This window comes from Ruditapes philippinarum, unplaced genomic scaffold, assembly GCF_026571515.1.
Source record: "Ruditapes philippinarum isolate M1 unplaced genomic scaffold, ASM2657151v2 ctg2304_1_1_1_1, whole genome shotgun sequence".
Lineage (NCBI taxonomy): Eukaryota > Metazoa > Mollusca > Bivalvia > Venerida > Veneridae > Ruditapes > Ruditapes philippinarum.
In genome coordinates this window covers 16003-43672 of record NW_026867152.1, presented here as the reverse complement: position 1 = coordinate 43672, position 27670 = coordinate 16003, and the positions used below count along the sequence as shown (strand labels likewise).

The 27670-nt window shown below is 30.4% G+C and overlaps 1 non-coding gene across 1 annotated transcript; it reads right to left on the bottom strand.

Annotated features, from left to right (window-relative positions):
* Nucleotides 1–23990: 23990 nt before the first annotated feature.
* Nucleotides 23991–24062, bottom strand: Trnap-ugg (transfer RNA proline (anticodon UGG)). The gene has a single exon. It is a non-coding gene; the product is annotated as a tRNA-Pro (tRNA).
* Nucleotides 24063–27670: the final 3608 nt, after the last annotated feature.

Here is a 27670-nt window from a genome sequence, read left to right as displayed (position 1 = left end):
CCTTTTAAGAATACAAAGTGGGTTACATAAAAATGAAATAAAATCTATACGAATGCACCTAGACAAATACGAACTGCAATAACACGAATACGAAATTACATTGAAATTTAAATTTATACATCTGGCCGGGAACCAATATTTCCGTACAAGTCCGTAATTTCTGGCGGTGTAACCATTGAAATATTCTCTTCAAAACAATCCACGAAATCCAGGGTAGCACCCCACAGTTAATTTCAATTTTCTGCCGTCAATGTCCTTCAAGCAATACATGTACGTCTAATAATTCTGATACCAAACTACACAACAGGCCATGGAAAAAGAAAACACATTTTGTTGAGAACATATATGACATAAGATTGCAAATCTACAAAGAAATCATCCCATCTGCAATAGGCAGGCAGTCGAAAAAGTTGCAATTCATTCCGTTGAAGCCCAAAATCTACAGTGGCCCGATCCCCAAAACAACACATTTCGTCCCTCTGGCAAAAACAGACCTGCAAATATACAATCTAAAAGAACACCGTCTCTGCTTTAGCAACTCCCTTTACATGCAAAATATCACAAAGAAACTGGTGCTCAACCTTGTAGATTTTTTAATACTGCTTATAGTTTATACCCCCTGTAAAATGACTTGTTTTTACCGTGCATGCTTTTTAAAATCAATGTTTACAAAAAATGGCGGCCTTGACATCTATAATCAACAGCATGTGATTTCTGGCCATGTTTTCGAATTTGCAAGTGATCACATAAGATATCACAAAAACAAATTTCATGCTGAATGCACTTTAAAGACAACCAGTCATTTAACCTTTTCCCTAATATAGACGTATTTTGACGGCTTTTTGCCCCCCCCCCCCGTCCTTTTTGAGACCTCAAACAGTGAAAAAATTCCCTATTTAGGCCCCAACACTGTTTTTCCTTTGAGAAATGTTGTTAAAAAAGTGACCACTTTTCGACGCACCCCTATCAAAATAGTACATCAGGGGTTGCCAGAAGGGGGATGTGCCGCCTTCTGTTTGGGGGGTTTGAAGGTGGCGGTAGGTCGATCTCAGGGTAACTAGTAACCGACGCTGAAAAACCTTTTACTCTATCTTAATTCATTGAGAAGTTGCAGCACTTTGAAATCAGTTTTGATGGGGAAAAAACAATGCAAAATAGTGATTTTGAGACGTTCCCGTTGCCATGGTTACAGAAAATTTACGATTCCTGCTGTTACAGAGGCCATGGTCCAGTCAACATGTGTGCCAAGTTTCATCAGTATTGAAGCATTTTTTATAGATTTATAGCAAATTGGACTTGTAACAGGAGGTTTTTCAATGAAAACTGCCATTTTTCATAATATGCTAATGGGGTAAAAGGTTAAATCCAGAATATTACTATATCCAAGAAATCCTCCCTGGCCATTCGAAGCTGTGTCTTACATTACTGTGGTGTGCTACCTATAAACTTGGATTAAATTGCCGAGTAGCATTGTATCCTCACACATTGTGCTCACGGAAAATACCGAAGCGATACATGAGTTATCTCCCGTCACTAAGATTTTGCGCTAGAATTTTACAGCTAGGACACAGAAAGCAAGTATTAATCACGTGGTTTCTAGTTTTTATCTGTTCTGCTGTAATCTTCTTATTGAAATGAGTCAGTTTTATTTCGCTAAAGGTTGTTTAATGTTAATAATTTCATAAAGTTAGAATATGGATAAATCTCTATAACAACAATTCTTATAGCCTCTACATACAAATTTATTTTCAATGTGAATCGAATGAGAATAAGAGTTGCACAAATACATTTGTAAGAAACAAGTTCGAGAAAACACACTGTCTTTTAAATAAGTAGAAATAGCACATGTTTAAAACAAAAAGTAATTTATTGGTATCTAATATAAATTAAACGAATTAAGATGGTGTACTGGCAATGACTTTAGAATATTACAACTTACTATAAACATAGTAAGAAAGAATAAACAAATTTTTAAGTAAAGAACTTTGATTTACTCACAGATGAATCAAATTTGTAGGAATATGATTTAAACTTATGCAAATGAAAACAACAAGTAGTCAAGTGAATAAATACCCTAATTCTGCTCCATATAAATCTACTGGATATAACGGCTCAACCACACGTTACTTTGGCATTAGTAAATGACATGTCAAGCAACGCGACATGATTGGTACTGCACCGAGCCAATAAACAGGAAAGGTCTAAAAAGTACATTAAATTATATAACTCAAAAATAATACTCTTTTCACGAGAAAATTTATGGTTCAGCTTATTGCCACAGACACATTGTTATTTCATTGTAACTCTGAAAAGTACATTTGATTTTGTAATAATCTAGGTCACATCGACAATTGTGTACTTCAATATGTACAGTAATATAAAACAAAACATGAAGGTTATGTAATTTAAAACAAGCGATAAAAGAATTATAAGTAAATCAAATGTTCTTTTTTTTTTATAAAACGTACTGCTTAATAATATTTCATTTTTGTCTAAACTCGTATTTTACACAAGACTCTGCCTCCTTTGACCGTTTGTTCATAATGCGTTATCACTTTTGTATCAACTTACTTTACGTAGGAAATGTGTTCTGGTTAAAGTTTTAAATCTGATTACACATTCATATATATAATGGGTAAAACGTGAAACAAGATAAAGAAATGATGTCACAATTTAATGTTGATGTCAATATGTTAAATCTTTGTTGGTGACAAGAACTCAAGAAAAATATTCGAGATAATAATATCCAACATTGCAGTTTAGTGAAAAATAAATGCGAAGGCAAATGTTTGCAATAGTGTTTGAATTAGTATATTTAATGCGCAGTCAAACCTATTCAGGCCTAAAATCATGTTCTTGGTTACTTTAGAATAAATAATTCTTATCGTAGACAAATTTCCCCCTTTTTATTTCTTTTTTTCTAAAAAATAATTAAAGTTGTCATGACTTCGCACATAAGATAATTAAAGAGTAAAGAGCATTCAGACGTTCAATGGCCATGCTTTTAAAATCATAATGATAAACCGGTAAACCGAAATGATTCAACCCTATTGACTCTTGTGTCATAAATGCTGAAAGCTACTGATAAATGTTCACAGTCACCGGGGAAATTACTTCCGTTCTATAAGAAAAGAACAGCCCCTTGGAGGATTCTGAATGTCATATTTAGCAAGTTAATGTGACAGGCAAAATTGACACAGAATTAGATTAGGACAAACCGATGCTTATATACTATAAATTTTTGTTTGCTCATTGGTTGCTGATACCAATAAAATAAAAACGACAACAACAGAGCATTCTATACCTGAAGCTACGTATTTAAGTTTAATTTATTGTGCACAAAATTATACATATAAAGTGTCAGAAAAGGAAGTTGTTCCCGTCAAAACTATTAGGCAAAAAAAAAATTAGAAAGTTGTACACGTCAATTTTATTACACACTCAGGTAAAGTGCGAAAGAAAATGCATTTAATTATATTAAATGGAAACTTGCCTCTATTACACGCTTTTTTAAGAACTAATACTTACAAAATCATTATCCGATGAAAAAAACAGTCCATTGTATTACATAAATGATATATTTTACAAAATCAGGCATAAACATTTTTGTCTTAACAATATACAAAGCAATGAATAAAACAGTTATATGTTTCTAGAGATAGTTTAAAGTGCAAAACATCGCTTTATACACACCACATGTCATATATTTAAAATTCTGCTTTCATACCGTACTCTCATATGTCTATGTATGATTTGAGTTTAGTTATGTTGAAGGACGTCGCAATGAAACTGAATAACTAATTACTAAACAATCATCTCGATGGCTCAGCGCAATACTGGTCTAACTGCTATTTTTGAAAATGTTCTGGAGAGACAAAAAACTGATTTTATTCAAAAATACTTATATTAGAAAATATTTTTTTTGCTATGTTAACATTAATTATAATAAGAAATAATGCCATTTATATAATTTTTTATTAAAATGTTACAAATTGTGTATTTTAGAGTTAGACCTTTATTGCGCTGAAATTCTGAGCGCAATACAAGACTAACTTGAGTTAGACTCAAATTCCCCCTGCAATTTGGTAAAAGTGGTACACATATTTGAGTTAGACCTGTTTTATGTTAAATATTCTGATATAAATGAAATTATAAATTTTGAACAAAATTGTTTTGTTAATTTAAACATTGTTTCAAATATTTTGCAAGTCTGTAGAAGAACTTAACAAAGACTAAATTCTTTAATATTTTTCTATTAATATATCATGCGAGCTGACTTTAAATGAAAGTACACTTCTTTCACCTTTTTCAATTTGTTTGAGATTCAGATTTACTTAAGATCTTTTGCAGATTATCAGTTCAATAAATTTGAATTCTAAACAAAATGCACACAGTTTTGATTCATATAGTGTAATGAACAGTAGTCATGAACAATGATAATTGACGATCCAGGTATATATTAATTATTATGATATCAAACAGGGAATGTACATTTTGTATAACTCACATTTGTACAAATAAGACACATTTTATTTTTCTCAATGCACACCATTACCACCATTGGTGCTTAAATGTTGTGATTCCGATATTACTGTTATGCGCTAAATCTTATTGAATTTAATGTATGTGGTCCTCTTTTCTGATGATATAATCATTTATAGATATCAAATATTTTCAAAAATGAAAACCGCTGTTAGACCATGCTTTTATTACAACTTTTGTATTTACTTTTCTCAACTGTTTAGAGTATATTTTGAAAGTGTAATGTGCAAATTTTATGACATGTTTTGCTGAAAACTGTATATCTTCAGAAAAGTGTTTCATTTTATATATCAAAGTCATTTTACATCTAAATTTTGACCAAATAACAAGAGATTGTCAAACATATTTTAGAGAAAAAAGTAGGACAGTACAACCCACTATCAGGGATTCATATTAGCACAATCATTTTTTGTAAAGTTAGATGTGCTTTAAACACTTGCAACCACTTACTCATTCAGATATGAAAGGGCGCACATGTGCATACCTTAGAATTAGAATGGGTAAATGTTTGAATTTTCTCATTGACACTGATACTATACCAAAAGCAGTTGAAAGTCATTACATTTTTAATTTCATTAAATTTGATAGGTAAAATGAATGACTTTTAGATCTAAAATGAAACATTTTTATCAACTTATAGCTGTTTCTGCCACATAATATAAAGAGTTTTTGACAATTGCACTCTCGAAAAATTCAATGGAGCTGTTTGATGTAAAAAATTATCAGAATACAAGAACTGAAAAGGTCATTATAATATATAAGTGTGCATATTTTGATTTTTTCTGCACATATCACATCAGGCAGAAAGATATTGAATCAATAATATAAGTATAATGAAGAGTGTGATTGGCACATGTTGACACTATGTTGTTATTGTTTTGTTTGAGTTGATAGTGTAAAGTTTATATTTCTAACACCACCCGCATTTTTCCCTATTGAACATAGAAGAACTGAAAGTGTGTGTTATTATGCTATAAAATCACTGTTTGACGTTCTATATTTAGACGTTTGACATAATCATTTTACACCTGACGTAACCACTAAAAATGTGACGTGTGACAATAAGAACGGAAACAAATCGGATTAATTTAGCTAAATATCAGGTACGGCAGCATTTATTTGTTAATGTCGTGTTAGAATCGAAATAATATATCCAAATCGGTGATTTTATTGCTTGATAACATTTAACTGTATGTCGTTCGGATGCACATCATTATATCACTCGGGCTACGCCCTCGTGATATAATTCTTGGCATCCGAACTCCAAACAGTGATGTTAATGAGCAATAAAATCAGTTTGGGATATATTATTTCTTAAATAACTTTACTTGATTAAAGAGAGTGATACAGAAGTAGATACATAATTTAAAAATAAAAACCCAAGAACGCCCTCAAACCTGAAATTGTTCATTGTGTTACAGGCTAAGTTTGATTTGGCAGTGAAACAATGTACAGTCTACCCCCTTACACCATCTTAAGCAGAACAAATTATATTAATATGAACAAAGTATAAAATTAAGAATTAGGAAATCTCAGCATATGATTAAACAAAGGTCAAACTAAAAAAAAAAGAATTTTTAGAGGGGGATCAGAGGTTATGAATCCACTAGTGTAACACGTGATATTTTCCATTTTAAATGTATGCATGAGAAACATACACTGTCTTTTACTAAATTGTACAAAAATGATAGTTTCAACTGCACTTTATGTTAGTATGAGTATGATGTAATGACTTCAAAGACAAAATTAATGTTTAATTGTGACACTAAATTATTATTAATTTTTTACAAGATTTTTCGTTTACAGTTACTTATACATGATATGCAATTGGCTAAAATTTTGCGATTTATACAAAGCACTGATGGAGGCTAATAATTTCTAGTGTTTTCATGAATTCTCACATTCTTTATAACACATTTCAATGGGATATGCATATTATTCTGTACCTGGAAATGAAACATTTAAGGTCTAACTCAAGCATTTTTGAGGAAAATTGATATATTTGACATCGCAATAAGAGACCAACTCAAGTTAGACCTATATTGCACTGACAAAATTGAACTACCTGAGATAGACTTTTATTTTAAATGTAAATAAAAAAGGCAAAAAAAGCATAAATTATTCTTAAATTTTCACAGAATGTGTATTTGACCTTACATTATCAAAATATGTAAACAAGTGATTTTTGGTAAAAATGTCACTTAGACCAGTATTGCGCTGAGCCATCGATCTGTATATGACACTTAGAATATTCCTTTTTGTTTATAGCACAGTAATAATTGTCAGATACAGGCCATGATGTTGGCAATGATATCGTTTTAAATACGTAATATCCGTTTCATAATAGTATGTCTAGACGACAAGCATATTTATTCGAAATAAACAAGCAACTTGATATACTCGTATATGCCAACGACAATTGCGTGATTATTATCGTAGTACTTTGTGTTAATAGCAATAAAATAAATTAGCGAAGGTATGGAGTATCTAAAATTAAGTTAAAAGAAAACACTTTTTTATAACTTGTCCTCTTTGGTACTACCAAACGATTTCATATCCATTACTTATATACAAAATGTCAAAAATGGTATACTGTCAAAATTTATATATCTCACAGAGTTGTTGTGTTTGTCTCTCTATTCACATTTTTAGTTAATAGTGAAAATTTCTTTGAAATTGTAGTGATAGATCTTTTTGGAACATTACTCTTCCCCAACGAGCAGCATGATTCTGTGTCATTTGTGAAATATCAATACTTTGCATCCATTTAATACACATTTTATATCTTAAGAACCCCTTAAGATAGCCCAAAACGGCATAACTGAAAATGCTGCAGGCTCGGTTTGATCGAGCCTGTTCATGGACAGTAATGTCCAATGTTAACTACCGTCATTTGCATTAAAGGACATTTGAACAACTTGAAAAAGAATTCAAACGTTGTATATATTTATATCTTTTTTCATAATTGTTATTCTTTTTTTTTGTGTGTGTTATTGTTAAACCAGTATGTGTAGTTTAAATAAATATATTTACGAACCTGGTATCCATTTACTCCTATAGTTAGCTAACTATTGCTTGTACCATGACATTGCTACTTCTTTTTATATTCAATACATGTCTGTGCAACAAGTAACTGCTGTATATAGTGATTTCATTAATATTGTTAAAACGCTGTCTAATCTTGTGTGTGATCTCTATTTCTTGCCATTTCCTTAAGAGTTCTTGTCCGGGAACCTCCTGGATGACATTTTAGTATTACTCAGTATAATGAACTGTGTTTTGTGATTCAGCTCTCCCTTGTTTACAATTCAATTTTAAGTATCTAAAAATCTACTTAATTTTATTTATGCTTATCACGAAAGGTCAATTGTTACTGTAATTATCTTTATCGTTTTATCAGTCCCCAGTCTAGATAATGTTGACAGTAATGATATGTATAGGCCTATATAGACTTCATTTAAAATATAATATTATTGAGCCTATAATCAGGCCAATATCTCTGAAAAGTAGAAAGTGGTTACCCCCTTGAATGCGTCCAATGTATATTTGTCCGCTGTTTAAACGTACCTAAAACTATCATTTGGAAATAATGGCAAATTAGAGTAGTTAACTCTATTAGAGGTTGACTGTTTTTCTTTTTCGGAAATCATCAGATTGTATATCGGAATATAAAAACCAGAATCTATTATTTAACAAGCAAAGTTTACGTTATGTAATTTTGACTGTATTAATCAATCTTAAATTAAAATTTGAATAAAAAGGCATATGGTTCATGCATGTATATACGTTACATTTGACATGATCATTATTACATGCATTTACCTCCAAACATTTACGTCCCAAAAGTACATATGTATTAACTCTAGGTTTTGGCCTTTTCTACAAATTAATCAACGAGAGATAATTTAATCTAATACATGTATAATCTTTCAGTTAGAATACATGTCGATGTCGAGCAGTCAAATGTAGGATACTAGTGTTCCCATTTTCAACTTCCTGTAATCAATTATGTACCAACAAAAAGTAAAACAATGCAAACAATTAAAACAATAGAAAAGAAAGATTGTATTTGGTTATGAACGATTTTACCATCGATTTTACCATCAAATTTATCAGAAATATTAATACAAACTACCAAAGATATATAGACTATACTGTCTTTCTATAACATTATTATATACAAGACGCATAAAGTGCTTCTGAATTTGCAGGAAATATGCAAGCAGAAATCGAAATGTGACAATATTAGAATAATATGTAAATTACAAAATAGAGATTCCTGATTAAAAATTATGAATATCATATAAACGATTAATTCCTTATTGTTTCTTGTATTTAGTGTAATTTATGTAACATATTATAATGAGGCGGTAATTCGGGAAATAAGAAATATATTCACATCGTTTACGTCCTCTTTTCCGATTTAAACGGGTAAATGAATGAAATGTGTTGTAATATTATAAATTCGTGATTAGCGCCTCGGATTATACAAACTTCAATCTGCCTGTATTCTCCAGCATATCCCGTTCGCAACCAATTTGATAACTAATATTTGTTTTGCAAAATAATATAAAGGACATAGTAAAAGTTCAGGCGGATTTTGACCCAACGCAATGCTGTTATTGACAATTTCGCCATAGGAGCATTGCGTTTGTCTAACATTGGTGATCTATTTTCTCAATTAAATGTAGAGTTAATTGGCTGCTTAGGCGTTGATTAACAAAAAGACAGATATTTTCATAAAATACTAGCCTAGGGAAATTCCCAGAAATTAAGGTAAGGCAAATTAAGTACGTGATATAAATAAGTATTGACCTAAATATGAGTTGTCTATCTAAGAGTTTAGCGAAATGATGATCAGAGAAAATTTTCCGTGGAAAGTTTTAGTACAAAAAATAACCTTTTTCATTTTGAAAAATAAACGATTTTTTTATCCTGCTTCTGTCTATATCATCAGCTGGATAAAGCCTTGCTATCTCCGGTAATAACGTCATATGATGACGTCACATGGTTAGCAGCAAAAGAAAACTACATAAAGATAGGAGAACGTTTATCCAGTTTGCTGCAAAAGTTGACCGTGGCTCGCTAAAGCTCGCCAAGATACACTTTCTTGGTCACCGGATAAATCTTATCCAACCCGACATCAACCATCTATTCTCTATTTATTCTTTTTGTGATGTGCAATTTACTGCACACCTTAGAATTGTTATACATTGTAAAAAAAAATTTGTTATATGAAATGAAATATGAATATTATGTAATTCATAATATTATAATGATATCATCATGATGGAAATAAAACTCACGTTTAAATCAGAACATTAATATATCATCATTTTTTACCACCTGTAATCACCAAATACGTATAATACTTAATTAATATATTTAAAACAATATTATCACGAAAAATGTATTTTCACAAAAAAATTAGTGACGCTTCAAATAGATGAATTTCCTTTACCGGCACTTATTTCAGTAATGTGTACATTTATATAACCAAGAGATGCAAATGTTACTAAATTTGTGGCTTAACATGTGACTTTACTCGTAGGTAAAGATTATCGTAAGATGTTTTTTTGTTTGTTTTGTTTTGTTTTACTCAAACATTCGACACAATATGGTATAATCGCGACTGTTCCAGCTTTACTGTGTGATGGAAGACCTCAAGTGCCCTTCGGAATTATTTCAGGCACGAACGGCGACCTAGATAGAAAACACCGACTTCCGTAAGCTAGCTGGATAGTTCCTCGAAGAAAAGTATGTCAAGTACCGTCGGGACTTCGAACCCACAGCGGTTATTAGTTATTGATGTATAACTTCTGTCCTTCCGTTTGTCCAAATTTACACATATTTCATTATAATGTCATGAAACATACTTATTTACTAATGGTACCTTTCATATGTTTCTTTTGTTGTACTGAATAAGAATAATAGCCATTAAAAATATACTTTCAGTGGAGGTCCGGAACTATTGCGATTCTTAAAGGATTATACAGAAAAAGAAGACATAATCATTGAAATGTGCTGAATTTCTCGTAAAAAGTTGGGCTCGTCCGGGATTTGAACCGGGGACCTCTCGCACCCTAAGCGAGACCAACGAGACAATATAGTTATTGAAAACAAACCATCCATTTGTGATCGCTTTTCGTCCGGCGTCCGTCCGTAAACTTTTACTTTAAATGACATCTACTCATAAACCGCTCATCCAATTTCATCCAAACTTCACAGGAATGTTCCTTTGGTGGTCACCTTTAAAAATGTTCAAAGAATTTAATTCCACGCAGAACTTTGGTTGCCATAGCAACCGATAGAAAAAAACTTAAACAATATCTTCTTTAAAAAAATCAAAGAGGTAGAGCTTAGATATTTGGCATGAAACATCTTCTAGTGAGTGTCTATCAAGTTTGTTGAAATAAAAGCCCTTGGGTCAAAATTGGCCCCGCACCGGGGGTCATTGTTTTTCCCTATATGCATATAGTAAAAACTTAAAAAATCTTCTTTTAAAGAGCTAGAGCTAAGATTTTTGGCATGAAACATATTCTAATGGGTGTCTACCGAGTCTGTTCAAATAAAAGCCCTGGGGTCAAAATTGGCCCGGTCCCAGGGGGTCATTGATTTTCCCAATATGCATATAGTAAAAACTTATAAAATCTTCTTTTAACGAACCCAAAGAGCTAGAGCTAAGATTTTTAGCATGAATTATCTTCTATTGAGTGTCTATCAAGTTTGTTCAAATAAAAGCCCTGGGGTCAAAATTGGCCCCGCCCCAGGGGGTCATTGATTTTTCTTATATGCATATAGTAAAAATCTTAAACAACCCAAAGAGCTAGAGCTAAGATATCTAGCATGAAACATGTCCTAATGGGTGTCTACCAAATTTGTTAAATAAGAGCCCTGGGGTCAAAATTGGCCCTGCCCCGGGGGTCATTGATTTTATTTATGTGTAAAGCAAAAACTTAAAAAATCTTCTCTGAAAAACCCCAAATAGCTAGAGTTAACATATTAAGCATGCAACATCTTCCAGTTAGTGTCTTCAAAGTTTGTTCAAATAAAAGCCCTAGGGTCAAAATTGGCCCTGCCTCGGGGGACATTGATTTTCCTAATATGTGTATAGCAAAAACTTAAAAATCTCCTTTGAAAAAAAACCAAATAGCTAGAGTTTAGATATAAAGCATGAAACATCTTCTAGTGAGTGTCTTCAAAGTTTGTTTAAAAAAACCCGGGGGCAAAACTGGCCCCGCCCTAGGGGTGTCATTGCTTTGAACTATATGTGTATAGTTAAAACTTAAAAAATCTTTTTTTAAAAAAAACTCAACGAGCTAGACCTTAGATGTTTAGCATGAAACATCTTGTAATGGGTGTCTACCAAGTTGTTCAAATTAAAGCCCTGGGGTTTAAACTGGCCCAATTATGGGGCCTATATACAGGTGAGCGACTTCAGGGCCATCATGGCCCTCTTGTTTAAACAACATAACATTTTGAAGTAGAAAAAAATATGTATGCTTCTTTTAATATTTATGTCATAAAATTCTCTAAACAAATCGTTAGCATTCCTGTTAATACATTAAAATACTAACATTTGATTAGAAAGATCAAACAGTGTATGTGTTTCCTTTTATTTTGCCAATTTGAGCAACCGATAAACTGTGATGTTGTGTATAAAATATTTAAACATTGTATAATTAAACCTTTTACCCCATGAGCATCTTGCGAAAAATGGCCGTTTTCATTGAAAAGCCTCCTGTAAGAAGTTCAAACTGCTATGAAACTATGAAAGATGAAACTTGGCACAAATGTTGTCTAGACCAGAGCCTCTGTAACAGCATGCTCAATCGTAAATTGCCTGTAACCATGGCAACGGGGGACGTCTCAAAATTGCCAAAAATCACTATTTTGCATTGTTTTTTCCATCAAAACTGACTTTAAAGTGCTGCAACTTCTCAATGAATTGAGATAGAGTAAAAGGCTTTTCAGCGTCGGTTACTAGTTACCCTAAGATCGACCTGAGGCCATTTTTAGCCTGTCACATGTCCAAAATTTTCTTGGCATAGTTACATAATTCTACACTCTGATGTATATTTGAGAAAAAGGATTATTAAAATGATCTAATCGTAATAAAATATATGCACTCAACGTTTTATTACACACCATTATTATATTATTTATCATCTTTAAGCCACCTGCAATCCCCTATTACTGACATGTGTAGAACCAAATAACTCTAACGCAAACTTCTCTAAATCATTATCAACTTGAAAGATGTATTCCCTAATACACAAAAAAGTGACGCTGATAATGTAATATTTTTATCTCTGAAAAGTTTGAAACTATTTTGAGTTTTCAGATGTTCATCTTTCATAATTTCTGACATAAAACATTCCCAAAACTTAATCTACACCACATGTAAAGCAATATTTTAAGTACAAAATTGCATCTTTCTGGAATTTAAATGTACAAAAGAATGAAAGAAATGCTGGAAAAGGAAAACATCTATTTAAATTTTCATTAAATAAATATGTGTATTAGAATTTTTTTTTCTCCTTAAGAATGGTTCGGCGAGGACAAATACGGAAACTGTTATACTGTTATGTAGTTCTAAATATAATTGATGTCAGCAGGTTGTAAAAGGATCATATTATCATATTATCATTATATTATTTCTGAGATATAAAACATCAGATTTCTTTTTTCTTTTAATACTATTTAAAAAAAAGTACACAAAAAAGAATTTCTGAGGTATAAAATCGATCTAAAAATTAGATGTTACGAACATATAACTTGGTGGTGATATTCTAATATATCAACACATGTATATAAATGAAAGATTGATCACGTCCCTACACCGGTATTTCTTTGCTGTTTTATTTGTACAACATGTACAAGAAGTCAATTTTTAATAATTACCGTCAATATTATTTTCTTTACAATTTGATGTTTGTATTCACGTTTCAATAAAAACATTATTTTTTGCATGGAAATAATACGTCTCGTTTTATCAGATTTTAACATATCAGGACATTTAAATATTATAGGTTTTATTAAGATATGAAATGTTGTTAATGAAAGAAAAAAACAAATTATGATATAGTTTTAATGTTAAGTCCGAACCGTTGCATTTCATTTAACATATAACAAATGTATCGTTTAAGTGTATGTTGTAAAAGTATAGAATCTATATCATTTAAAGGGAACAATAAACTTTCAATTTATAAAATTAAAATAATTTTTTTATTGTGTTGGTTTCTTTCTTTTTTTAACTGGAGACTTGTACGTTCATATGAACAAATTTCTAAAAATAAGGGCTCGGGAACTCTCGCACCCAAACCGAGAATCATACCCCTAGACCAACGAGCCACACTTGCGAAACACACATTTGATACTTTACAGTACATTATAATTTACAGTTACGTTAACAGCTGTCAATAAGGTAAAGCGGTAGTAAAACTACCTCATATATTACGTCCGCAATTAATACGAATAAGGTAAGGGCGGTGTTTATACTGTTTGTATATATATATATCGAAGTTTAATCAATAATTATGAATAGCGTGTGCAAATAATCAAATACCTTATAAAAAATTTATGTTAATAATTACTTGTGTTAGTTTTTCCATTAAATTCTATGTAGAGTTCTCTTTTAAATAGAACTCAATAACAAACTTGGCTAAAAAGATATAAACACAATGGAAAAGAAGAAATGTCCATTTTAAAACACATTTGTCAGTATTAATTTAACAAACCATTCTACAAAAAAGGTATTTTAATTGTATTTTAATTATTATTCGCATTTAACGTCTTAAATCAGCTACATTTATATTTAGGTATAACTGAGCCTGCAACATTTTTTAATTTTGTCATTTAGGGCATTCTTAAGGGATTCCGTTTTTTGTCTATTTTACATTTAAGTTAAATTTTTCTCTCATCAAATTTAAACCTATATAACCTATTAAGTGCCTGAATATTTGACATGTGCAAAACAGATTATCCCCCCCCCACAATACTAGGTCATGAAATAACACAGTAAACAAAAGGGCATGTTAGTTATTAAAGAACTGAATCAACAATATTCACCGGACAGCTCTTTTTTGTTATTTACTTGGAAAAGTGCCTTAACGATCAGATGAACTTTGGATCAAAGCAAAAATAAAACGATATGTGACAGGAATATATTTTGTTCGGTAAATTAATAATCCGGTAAATATTTCAAGAGTACAGTGGCCGGTGTAAGGAAACACAATGTAATTTGTGGTTAAATGATCGGTGAATGACTTTACTTTTAAAAAACATAATTACCTATATACAACATATAAATTTTAAGACATGTAATTTGCATCATTTTATAAATTCCTTATATAAGACATTTGGCTAGCGCCTTTGATCATACAGATCTCATTGTGACTATATCCTTCCTTATCCTATATGAATATTTCTCATGATTCTTGCTTTATAATATTAACGATATAATAAAACTACACACGAAATCTGACATGACCGAACTATAATACTGAGCATTTTGCCCTTATATTATTGCGTTTGTCTAATACGGTGATCTAACTTTTGTAGGGTAAATTGGCTGCTTAAATATTGATTAACAAAGACGCAGTTATCTTCATGAAATGGTAGGAAGGTCTCAGTAATAATGGTAAGGCAAAATATGTATGTGATGTAAAATGTGTTGAACTTAATAAAATGTGTCTATCTCGGAGTTAACAGAATATCTTAAGAAAATAACGTTGGTATCATCTAGTAAAGAAAATCACAATCAAGATAAGGAATGAACGAAAAGTTATTCTACATAACTGATATTTGTTCGTTTTCAGAAATTGAAAATCTGGTCCTGTTTACAAAATACAATGATCTTATCTTGATGTATATATTATTATTAAGTAAATTTTTTTAATATTTCAGAAATTGGCATAATACGTTCTTTTCAGCTCTTATCGCAAAGTACATATAGAACTAAACACGTGTATAACTTTTATGTCTTCTTTGCGGCAATGTCAACTTGATTTATGCATTTCCTCATACTCAAATTAATGATTTATTCAATAGATGTATTTATCTGCCCGACAATAGCATCCTTTTTTTAACATTTAAATGCAAAAAATGATTATTGTTATATCATTAATTTTACAACATAATATGACAAGTGAATAGTATTTTTAGAAAAAAAAGGATAAGTGGGGGATTGATGTCACTGTCCTATCGATTATTTATAACGGATATTAGGGTCTAGTTTAAGACGTCATAATTGGATAACATTTAGATTGACAATTCTTGTCATGAACTGAAATAATAGAAATAGCTATTAGCAAGACAAATATGCAAAACGATGATAAGTGGACACACGCAGATTGTTCTCGTCGATTGTAAAAGTAAAAGGAACAAAAATCATTGTAAATAATTAAGAAAAAAACAACAACAACAAAACATTATACCCATTACTAACTTTACTTAATCATGTTCACTCCTAGTGAAGCATAGGGCATTCACCACATCTTATACCCATTAGTTAACCTATTAATTTCAAGAAGAACAAATAATTAAAGCCTACTATTACTATGTTTCTTAGGAGGCCCTTTCAGCTGTTATCTGTACACTCAGGCAACACAGGAAAAGGAGGATAGTACCTTAATACGTGATATAAGCTCACTAGAGTTTCAGATTAAAATGTCTGACCTATGGAAATTTAAAATTTGCAAACAAATACCCGACTAGACAATTTAAAAATGGTTTTTCGAGGATGACAGTTTCGCGTCACAGGAGTTCCGAACAATTTAACTCCTTATGCACCTGCCAATTTAAAAGTGCATTTCTTTGTGCGTGGTTAGTAATGTTAAATTGAAAGAGTGGAAAGTAAAGTACTTATACTTATTGCTCATAAAGTAGCAGATAAAGAGATTCTCTTGTTCATTTCCATAAGAAATTCTACTTTCAGAAAGCATTAAAATCATTTTCATATTAAATTCATCATGGTACATGCCTTTGGGTGTTAAACCATACCGACCTTATAGTATTCATATAGCAATATTCATATAGTAGCTCTCAGCTTAACTGTTGGACGAATACTTAATGTTCCCCTTTGATACATGGATAAAAACATTATTTTGAATATGCTTTGGATAGTAAAACGTTTTCAACATCATAGAAATTCAATTGTATGGTATGTGAAACTTAGGTAATACTTTAAATATTCCGACATATGTTTTTGAACTTAACACAGCAAGATCAGTGTCTATGGATTATTTGATATACCCTGTCAAAAAGATAGAAGAAACATGTGTATAAATATCTTGATTGTCATACATAAATCATATAATCATATAAAGAAGCTCATGACAGGTCAATACATATATTTGAAACTATGCGCCAGGTCGTACAAGATGTCAATGACTGATCTCGTTTCAAAGCCTTTTTCAGGTCGATCATGCTATATTCACTTACCATATTTAAAACCAATTTTGCGTCACACATGTCCGTTCAAAAATGATATTGGCTAGCAGTATGTCTTCCAGAGCTCGATTTTGCGTTTTTTAATTACAATTTAAGTTTGTGTATACTTAATACGAAAGGGCAATTATTACTTTAATTGTCTTTATCTTTCTTTTTTATGTCCCAGCAGTCACAATAAATTTAACTTATGTTATATCATTATCCTTTTAATCAGTCCCCAACCTAGACATCGTTGACAGTACTGATATTTATAGAGCTATATATTCTAACAATACATTTAAAATATAATACTTTTGAGCCTATAATCAGACCATGATTTGCGAAAGTCTCGAATATATCTTTTATCTTTATGTCATCTATAATATTAGAATTAACAAAAATAATAAAGCGCATGAGCTATAAACACTATACTTATATTTTTATATTTCTCATATTTTCTGTGACTAAGGCAACTCAATTCTTTTTAGGATGCACTGGTGTTTTTAACAGCAAAGGTTGTAAAATAAAGTAAGACAGGAACGTCATTTAGTAACTCATTTCTTGTAAATTCGTTAATTCCCTTTTGTATTACACTTTTTTTTTTAGATTTATTGCAAACCGTGTAAATTGCAAGCAATTTCACTGAATATTTCTCTGAAATTATTTTCACTCCGAATATAACACTTTAAATTTGTCTTTTTAAAGCTCATTTATTAATGAATGATTAAAATACTCTGTAGGCAACTGAAATACAGCTGGTATAGAATCATTCTTTTGTAGCTCATATATAATACATTTGCAAACACTAGCTCTAATTTCGGGAAAATGTCAATAGTTTATGACATTATGATGTTATACACATTTATAAGATTAAATATTGGCCAATACCTTCTTAAAATTGTTATTTTTTGTTTACAAACTGTTGTGATATTTGAATGGGGTACAGAAAAAAGCTCGATTGATATGTTGAAATAAGAACTTTCAGTGAAAGTTATAATAGCAAATGTTTATGATAGCTTACTATAAACATATCAACTTAATGCATGAATAAACAAATGTTTTAGAAATGTTAGATTCGATGGTGGGTCCATAAGCTTATAGCTTTCTACACCATCGAACAATAATGAAAATAAACAAAATGAAAAATGTTGACAAATACATATGTGCTGAACACGTTCTCTAGACTTACATATATACAAAATTATTTTGTTTTCATGTAATAGGCTACTCGTTTTGAATTCGGTTTTGCAAATATAATCAGTTACATTATAGTAAACATTTACCACATGCATGTCTGTATAACTTCTATTTTGTGTATTAATTGCTACTTTTGTATTTAGCATTAACTTTTAAGCATTGAATGACGTATTTTTAAACAATTCGTATACGAACAGTTAATATCATAACAGTGGTAGGCGGGATTTAAAGAAGTCTTAAATTTGATATATTGACCAATTTTCCGTGAATGTTATTTGATCTAATCGAAATTATAACGAAGAGAAACAATTTACTAGGATAGTACTTCTGAAATCCTTGAGTATTTAATGAGTATCTAATTATTACTTATAGACCGACATTCATTTATTTTATATAGAAAGACAAAAGTATGACTATTTATTTTTCAAGTTTGAAAAGCTTTATTACTACTTTTAATGACGAAGTATTGACCGTTCAATTACTTACTCACTGAATTACCTACTGAAATGTATAGCCAAAACAACAAATGTAATCGTGATGCATATATGAATTGTATCCAGTTTATCAAAGAATGAATAAAGGTAGGTAAATTATAATTGTTGGAAAGAATATCTTCACGTAATTTCTTTTTATTATTTAAAATATTTGTACATTTGTATTTGTAAATATTTATCAAAATATTGAATCAAAAATATGTACAAGCAAACGTGTTAACTTAATCGATGCAATTTTCCTACATTTACAATATTCGCTACATGGAACGATTATGATAACTAAGAAATATAAATTCTATCTTGTTTCTTTTCTTGCCCTATTAAAAACCATTAATTAACGAGTGATAATTTTATAGATTATTTCATTTATGATACATTTCGACGTCAATTATATGTTGAAATCAAGCAGTCAGACGTATCTCATTTTCAAGTTCCTGTTTCCCAAAACCGTTTTATGATTGTGTAGCATCAGTTGGCAAAGAAAATGCAAATAATATTGTCTCTGTCTATAAACGATTTTACGAACTGTTTCAGTTTTAAAGGGACACTATGCCTCGGAAGCAAATAAATCTTCACTTCTCTAGAAAGGTCAAAATGAATTTTATAATATCAAAATAATGGTTTTAGAAAATTTTAGATGCTTAATGCCTGAAGAAAGCTTCACTGAATGTAAAATGTCATACAAGTAGAAGCATGTAAACAAGATAGTATTTTGACTTCCATACAAAATACAATTCGCTATAAACTTTACTAAAATACAATTCGCTATAAACTATACTTTTGCCAAAACGCAACAGATGAAAACGTCAGGTAATTGGCCAATGAGTAACTTTTTGGATAGTATAAAAGTACACCAAAATTAAAAAGCTTTGGAGAAAGTATAATGAAAGCATTTTGAAGGCATAATGGCCCTTTAAAGGGTAAATGAATGGAATTTGCAGTTATTAGCGACTTGGATCACACAAGTCTCATAATTGCTGTATACGTCCGCATAACCCGTTTGCAACCAATATGATTATTAATATTTTTTCTTGCAAAATAATATAAAGGACATAATAATATTACAGGCGGATTTTGACTTAGCTCAATGACATTACTGACAATTCGCCATAGGAGTGTTGCGTTTGTCCAACATTGGTGATCTATTTTCTCAATTAAATGTCGAGTAAATTGGCTGCTTAGACGCTGATCAACAAAAAGAGGCAGATATTTTTTTATAAAATACTAGCCTAGGGAAGTTCCCAGTAATTAAGGTAAGGCAAATTAAGTACGTGATATAAATAAGTATTGACCTAAATATGAGTTGTCAGCCGAATGATGATTAGAAAAATTTACATTGGAAAGTTCAAGTACAAAGAATAACAAAATGAGCGACTTTTATCTTGCTACTGTCTATATGATCAGCCGGATAAAGCCTTGCTATCTCCAGTCATTCCGTCATATGATGACGTCACATGGTTAGCAGCAAAACAAAACTATATATAGACGCTGATTTATCGGGAAAAGTAAGAATGAAACCATTTTAATAACCTGAAAACATCTCAAAGTAAAACATCTAAAGTAGACATAAAGCAGGATAAACCAAATACATGGTTGATTTCTGGATAGGAGAACGTGTATCCGGTTCGCTGCACGAAAGTACACTTTCACGCTCACCGGATAAACCTTCTCCATACCGACATCAACCATGTATTCTCTATTTATTCTTTTTGCTTTGTGCAATTTAATACACACCTTAGAATCGTTATACATTGTATACACACGTATTTGTTATATGAAATGAAATGAACATTTATGTAATTTATAATATTATAATGATATCATCCTGATGGAAATAAAACTCACGTTTTACATCAGAACATTAATATATCATCATTTTTTACCATCTGTAATCACCAAATACGTATAATACTTTATTTATATATTGTTTCCGTCCTCTTTAAAACAATATTAACACGAAAAATGTATTTTCACAAACAAATTAGGGACGCTTCAAATGGATGCATTTCCTTTTCCGGCAATTATTTCAGTAATTTGTACATTTATATAACCAAAAGATGCAATTGTACTTAATTTGTGGCTTAACATGTGACTATACTCGTAGGTTAAGTTTTAAGGATGTTTTATATAAGGAGTTATGAAAGATGAACTCGTAAGATGTTAATTAGTTTCAGACTGTATTACTTCTGTCCTTCCGTTCGTCCAAATTCACACATGTTACATTATAATGTCATTTTTAATACTTTTTATTACATAAACCACGGCGCAGGAGTGAAATAAAGCCATTTAATAAAAACATATTACACTTGTGTAATGACACTTTGACGTGACGTCATTTGCGCTATATATAAACATAGCGTGAAAGCGCGCTAATTTTAGCGTTACACTATAGGCGCGTCATTGAAAAATTACTCATTTTAACAGTTTACTGTTCTTATTATACATATGTGATAAAAAGAATATTATATTCGTGTAGATTCAATACTAAATTTATTGAACTCGTTGAATAAAACAATATTATGTTCGCCAGAGGCTCGCATAATATGATTTTATTCAACTCGTTCAATAAATTTAGTATTAAACTACACTCATTTAATATACTCTATTTTAATAATGGTATCTTTCATATGTTTCTCTTGTTGTACTGATAAAGAATAATAGCTATTAAAAATATACTTTCAGTGGAGGTCCGGAACTATTGCGATTCTTTATGGATTATACAGAAAAAGAACACATAATCATTGAAATCTTGCTGAATTTCTCGTAAAAAGTTGGGCTCGTCCGGAATTTGAACCCGGGACCTCTCGCACCCTAAGCGAGAATCATACCCCTAGACCAATGAGCCAATATAGTTATTGAAACAAACCATCCATTCTGACGTTGTTTTTCTTGTTTTAAATTGTATTTCTTATCGATTTAAATGGTGATGAAATTGGTTGCTTAGGCATTGATCAACATGCTAGGAAGTCTCCAGTATTTAGGTCAGGCAAATTGAATACGTGATGTTAAAAAGTATTGACCTATAAATGTTTTGTCAATGTGAGTGTTTAGTCAAGTGATACAAAGAAAGTCTAATGGTGAAAACGTTGTAACGTTCAAGTACAAGAGATTTCCCGTAAAATGAACGAAAGTCTTTTCGCTATTATTTTGAAAGAGGGACGGTGCAAGTAGTTACATAATCACTAAACTGATATATTTGAAAAAAGGAAATGTAATAATGATCTAATAGTAATAAAACATGAGCACTTATTTAACGTTTGATTTCATAACACAATGGTATAATTGCATCATATTCAATCAGTCTGAAATCCCCTATTATCAACTTAAAATATGTATTTTCATACACACAAATAAGTGAGACTGTCAATTTATTATTTTCATCTCTGCAAAGCAACAATGCAGTTTGAAACTAATTTGAGTATTCAGGAGTTCATCTATAAATATAATTCTTGATATAAAACATTACCAAAACCTAATTTAAAACCATATGTAAAACAACAAATCAAAGTACCAAAATGCATCTTACTGGAATTTAAATGTACAGAAATGAAATAATTTTCAGAAATGGAAATACATCTATTTAAGGTGTCACTAATTTGTTATTTGAAAATATATTTATTCTCCTTAAGAATGGTTCAGAGAGGACAAAAACAGTAACTGTAATACCATTATGTAAATCTATATGTTATTGGTGACTGCAGATTGTAAAAAGATTATAATTTTATTATTGTTGAGATAAAAAAAACGTCAGATTTTTTTCTTTTAATTATATGTATAAAAATACAAAATAAATAAACTTTGAGGTATGCAATCGATCTAAAGATATAGATGTTACGAACATGTTACTTGGTGATATTCCTGAAAACATATTATAAGAGTTTAAATGAGTTGCATCCGTTTCTGTGATCTGTTTGTTGTTTTTACCCTGTCTAAAAAGTGACAAATTTTGTTGAATTGAACGATTTTTCATAATGCAGCTGTCAAAGTCAAATGTTTAATTGACAGGTTAGTGTAAGAAAGGGAAAGGTAGACCTTTATTGATAATGAAACATTTTAATGACACAACATAGATACATTCTGTATTAACAAGGTAAATTCTGCCAATTAGACCACTCCATAATCAAAGATAACCTCTAGACAAATAATATTATAAAGATGCACATTTTTTTTTTTTAATAGTGAACTTTCATTTAAGCTGTTACCTTTTAATAGTGAGCTTTTATTAGAGCTGTCACTATTGGCAGAATTTACAGTGGATATTTTGTGATGTTTTAATATGCATTTAATTTTAATGTGTAATATATTTGCATATATATGTGCATATATTTCATATATACACATACATATGCCCATAACATAACAGAATATGGTTTTAATTGTAAAATATGTAAAATATCTTAAGTCTCCTGTAATTTTACTTAAAGAATGGCTATGTACAATGTAATGTTTATCTTTTATTTTGAAATATATGTAATTGTACACAGATGAGACTAAAATAAATAAATAAATATAGAAACGACTAAAATTATAAAAAGATTGCCTCACTCTTTTAAGATATTACCGATATATTCTAAACGATATTGATAGAAACTGCCGTTGGTCACATTATTTTAAGGGGTTTTGTTTTTCATAGTAAATATAAAACTTAATACAAATATGGCAAACTGTGAAATTATTTTGATTTAACCGATTTCCTGATCATTTATTTTTAGGTGAGCATATTACTTTTATATAGTCAAATACTTGTAAACAGCAAATAGTTTATAGAGGTAAAATATAAATTTCATTAAGTCGCACTACAAACATATAAACTGATATCGTATAAATATATCAAACACATGTATATAAATGCAAGATTGTTTACGTCCCTATGTCGATATTTCTTTGCCGTTTTGTTTGTACAACATGCACAAGAAGTCGATTTTGAATAATAAAGGTCAATGCTACTTTATTACAATTTAATGTATGTATGCAAGTTATAATAAACACACTTTTGCATTGAAATAGTACGTTTCGTTTGTCAGATTTTAACATATCAATACATTAAAATATTCTAGGTTTTAGTATAATAAGTTTTTTTTGTTCATGTTATACTGTTAAAGAAAGAAAAAATAATGTTATAATTTTGAAGGTCCGAACTGTTGCGATTCATGTAACTCATAAAAAATGTATCGTTTAAACAAAATGTATGTTAATGGTTGTAAACGTATAAAATATATATTATTTAAAGGACGCAATCAACTTTCATTTTATAGAAACTAAGATAGATTGTATGTTATGGTTTGTTTGGCTTGTACATTCATATCAACAAATTAGAAAAATTATGGGCTCGTCCGGGATTTGAACCCGGGACCTCTCGCACCCAAAGCGAGAATCATACCCCTAGACCAACGAGCCACACTTGAAAAACGCACATTTGATACTTGACAGTACATTTTAGTTTACAGTTACGTCGACAGCTGTCAATTACAACAACGAGGAAGATAAAGTGGTTGTAATACTACCTCATATATTATGACCGCAATTAATACGAATAAGATAAGGCGGTATTAATACTGTCTTCTATATAGAACGAAGTTTAATCAATAATTATGAATAGCGTTAGCAAGTAGTCAAATAACTTCTACAATTGTATATTTATAATTACTATGTTAGTTTTTGCGTTAAATTTTCCGTTAAACTCTATTTCCAATTCCCTCTATAATAAACCCGTCTAAAAAGATATAAACACAGTGTAAAACAAGAAATATCTATTTTATAACACGTCTGTATTAATTTAACAAATATTATAAACCGCATGTGTTGTCCATTTGTATTTAGGTATAACTGAGCCGGCATCATTTTTTTTGTCGTTCTTTAGGGATTCCCTTTTTGTATATTTTACATAAAAGTTAAATTTCTCTCATCACATTTAAACCTAAATATTTATCAATAATACTACAATTATTTAAACTGTTAAGTATGCATATTATGACGACCGGTCTTAGGAAAAACAATGCACTTTGTGGTTAAATAATCAGTGATTGACCTTTTCATTTTTAAAAAAAAATACTTAACTATACACAACATATAAGGTTAAAAATACGTAATTTGATTTGCAATGTATTATAAACTGTTAAGTAGGTAACTGGAAGATATACGGGAGAATATATAAGTCTCGGCTAGCGCCCTTGGTCATACAGATCTCATTGTGACTTTATCCAGCAATACTGTATATTATGTGGATATTTATGCGTCACAAAAATTTTGCGAATGTCAAAAAGTAGACTTTTTGCATGTGGAAATATTTGCAAAAATATATGATTTCTTGTATCTTGTTTTTCTGATATCATAATATATATTAATAAAAAAGTACTAGGAATATGTTTTTATTGTAATCGTTCTATTCAGTTGTTCTATCCAATATTAGTTATACAACTGTTTGAAATACACATTGTTTTGCTTGATAAAGGACCTGCTCACACATTTCTTTGTCATATTTTGAAACATTCTTTTGTTATATGAATAATGTTACTAACTCATATATTGTTTGATTAAAACATTTGTAATTTGTGCGTCACAAAAATTTGAACAATTTAAAACTTAAACAAATAAGCAATGTGACAAATTACACTCATTACCTGAACTGTCAAACTTATTAATGTAAGATGCTGTATGAAAACGTGTTTTCAAATAATAGAAGAAAGTTTGCCTAAACAGAAATTCTTTTTGCTTGATCAAATATTTGCGAATAATTTCTATTCGCAAGATCACAAATATTTACAGGTTGCAAAATTTTCCACTTAGACAGTATATACGTTCAGGAACCTATATGACTATTTCTTTTATTCTTGTATATTAATAATTAGGATATAGTTAAAGTACATGCGATATTTGACGTGACACAATGATAATACTGAACTTTTTTTCCGATGAGTATTGCGTCTTACTGCGGTAATCTATTTTTCAATTAAATGCCGATAAATTACTGCTGAGACATTGATTAACAAAGACACAGTTATTTTTAAAACATGGCGTGAAGGTCTCATTAATTAAGGTCTGTGATATAAAATGTGTTGGCCTTAATATAATTTGTCTATCTGAGAGTTTTCAGAACATCTTGAAATATAATCTAACAAGTAACAAGTAAAGAAAAACACAACTGATTTAAAAATTGAACGAAACATTGTATTCACCAGAACTGACATGTTTCAATAAATTGAAAATCTGGACCATTTTACAATACCATAATAATCTCATATTGATTTATCATAACATTAACTGTTTTGTTGTTGTTGTTTTTAAAATGTCACAAATGGATACAATACATTCTTAGCAGCTTAAATCGCAGAGTACATATATAACTTAACAACTGTATACTTGTTTCAGGCAATTTTTTTAGGCAATATCATGTTGGAATACGCATTTTGTCATACACAAATTAATAATGCATTCAATAGTATGTTTTGTTTCCAACAATTTTATTTGTTTGCATTTAAATGCAAAAAAGATTATTGTTTATAATGTATTGTCATAAATTTGTCAAAACCAAATATCAAATTAATTACAAAATGGCAAACGAATAATGTTAAGAAAAATTAAAAATCAGATTTAGCTTGATATCACTGACCTATCAATTATTTATAACAGATATAATTATAGTTTAATTTAAGACGTCATAATAATATGTTATAAAATGTTGAATTTCCTAGATGAGGGCGGTCGAAATTGTTGGGCATCTAAAGTAAAATCACTACTTTATACTTATGGTTTTGGATATGTATGGCTTGCACAAGATATTGGAAATATAGACATATTTAATTTAACTTTTCGTCAACGGCTGAAAGATTGTTTTGAACAAAATGATATAAATATTGCGTCCCGTTGTTACCATTATAAATTTTGTAAGAGTCAATTAAATCCTGAACGTTATCTTTGCTGTGATATTCCAAGAAAATATATGGTTGCTCTTGCAAGGTTTCGATGTTCCTGTCACAAATTAACGATTGAAATGGGAAGACAAAATAATTCACCACTTCATGAAAGAATATGTTTATTTTGTTTTAACCAAAATAATGTAACTGCTATTGATTGTGAATTGCATGCCTTTTTTCAATGCTCTAATGACGTCCGAAATAATTATCTCTATAATTGGTATTAAAATGGTACTACAATTAACGATTTTTATTCGCTGATGAATACACAAAATGAAGAAAATATTTATAATAAACTATCTCTGTTTGTATTTCACTTGTTGAAAAGTACCAGCTCTTGACTTATTTTATTCTAATTTTATATGTTATACAACTACATTCAATACATGTATACACTATTATATTTATACTGTTGTGTATTTTGGGCCGGAGGCCTTTATTTACTTAAATAAAGTTGAGTTGAGAAAAAAACTATATTCACACTGACGATTCATGTCCCGAAATAGGAGAATATAATAAGCTATATTAAAGACAAGTACACAATGTATGCATCATGTTAGAAATAGGAACCACGCAGTTTTAAGGGACAAAGCGGTTATTGTTTATATTGAAAAAATAAATGTCACAGGGTGAGAAACATGTGCAGCTTGACCGGGACTCGAACCCGGGACCCTCGAAATACCGTATCGCGACTCTGCCGAATGAGTTATCAAGTGAAAAATTAACAAAGGACACTGCACTTCATCTCAATAAGATCTATCATCCAATGAAGTGAAGTTATTGAGTGGCAACATCAAACTTAGTTGAAACAAGTCTCCTTTCAAATCTTGCAGTTTTAAATTGCCCTTAATTCGAGAAACACAGTCACTACTGTGGGTAAATTTTTCGCCAGGGTGTAAGGAATATTTCATGATAGAAGAGCTTACGGAACACCGGTTGTTTTACTGAAAAGCCCGTTTATGCCTGAAATAATGTACAGAGTTTACTAAAGTAAAGTAAAGCTGGAGGTCAAAATTTCATTAAGTACAATTTCAAAAAGGGATTGATAAACAATCATAAAATTGACTTTATTAATTCTGCAACTTATTAGTT